A 1,923-nucleotide genomic window follows, 5' to 3' on the forward strand; every position below is an offset into this window, starting at 1 on the left:
CTATGTCATATAGGATCATGCGGTTTAAGATTATCATCTTCCTATGCTACGACCCTTCCCAACAGGGGTTTAGGTGTTGGGTTACCAATTTGGGGGGAAGCAGTGGTCGCGGTTGTCGGATCACTGTGGCGGTTAGACATACGCCCGGCTGGTCATTAGGACAGTCGGCAACCCCTGTGGTACATTCAAGAGGGCCAATCGTACTGCTTTTAAATTGTTGGAGTCAACACCTTTATTTTCTGTCATTTACTTTTATGTTGAGAGCTGGTGGTCGGCATGCTTTACTTTTTCGAGTACTCACAGTGGGCCTTCTCCGACAGCCCTATGGGCGTATCATGGGATGGAGTTCGCAGCTCGTACCTGGGGTATACGCTCACTATGATTGTAGTAGCACTAAACCAAAGACTTAGTAATGTTGTTTAGGTGGATGTGATGAAAAATGAATTGCATAGCATATAGTGCATATGGTTGTGATTGTTGTGTGGACTATTGTGTGGTCCTTTTTTTCACTTACTGAGCTAGTGAGCTCATCCCACGTGTGCACCTCTTTTAGATGATTTTGCAGGTCACCAGCCTGAGGATCAAGGGTCGGGCCCCACAGTGGAATTCCCCGAGGAGGATTGGTGGGTCCCCGGGGACTATGGGCACGGGATGGATTGCACGTGCGAGGGTTGTGCTGTGTTACCACAGCAGTGACTCCATACAGGGTTACTTTTTTATTCTTTCGATGATCCCTTTTGTGTACTTGATACATGAATTGTTATTCTTTTTGTGTAAATATCATGCCTGCGGGCCCACATGTATTTATCTATGTACTACAATTTGGATATCAAGTATATATATTGGGGATATTTACAGGTAAATTAAGTCTTTCGCTGAACTGTTGAACATTATCTTAGTTGTGTGTATGCTGTGGTTGGATACTGTATCAGATGATCCTGGCAGGTTTGGGTTAACCGGAGTTAACCCTGTCACCGGTCTGGTTCTGTATGAACGGGGTGTGACAGTATCGGTTTGCCACCCACGTAAAAGTTGATACCGGTTCACCAGAGTAGTTAAGATACGCCTACATAAGGCAAAGTTAGTGGGACAGGTGGCGACAGTACATTGAAAGAACCGCTTTATGGGCGAAGAGGAAAAATAACGTGGGCGATGGAACAGTTAATGGATCCAAGGTATATAAGGAGAAAAAGCCGCCTAATACAAGAGGACAATCAACACATTCAAATAAAACAAACAATGCAACTCTTTATTTCAATTTCGTATTTTTCATTCCTGTATTTAGAATAAGAAATGGAGTAGAATTTGTTTGTTCACTTCTTTGTGAATTTTCAATCCAAAAAGTCTATATGTTAGGCTTTAGTGTTTTGTATTTCAAAAACTCTTTTTGAGAGGATTAATGTGATTTATTATCTCATCCTTCGGAGGTTTTGATTCATAAAAAGTCCCTGGAGCTATCAGGGCAAAACTAGGACCCAAATCACTTGGTCAAAGTCAGATTTGATTTTGAATCCGGTCAAGAAGGATTTTGGCACGCACACGCACACACCAATATAGTCAACTGACCATAGTTAAGGGAGGAATTTTCGTCCCAACATCTTTTTGGCATGCCTGGTGGGATGACTCGTCAACATGGTGGTTCAGACTAGAGGAAACTCCAAAAGTTCTGAGGGGCAACAAACACCAAACCCTACATTAGCTTCCAATCCAAACCCAAACATTGGACAGTCTTATGCAGGCCAACAGGTTATGGTGGCCGATAAAGTGGCAAGATAGGTACATGCCGCCGTCCAAGCAGCCTCACAACCAATGTCTAAAGATGTATTCCAGAGAGTAGTCCAATAAGTGAATTCTACAATTGATCGTAAGATTGATCAGATGGTGGCACTTGCGATGCAACAAACCAGGTCTAATGGTCAGGCT

Source organism: Macadamia integrifolia, unplaced genomic scaffold (genome assembly GCF_013358625.1).
Source record: "Macadamia integrifolia cultivar HAES 741 unplaced genomic scaffold, SCU_Mint_v3 scaffold2536, whole genome shotgun sequence".
Lineage (NCBI taxonomy): Eukaryota > Viridiplantae > Streptophyta > Magnoliopsida > Proteales > Proteaceae > Macadamia > Macadamia integrifolia.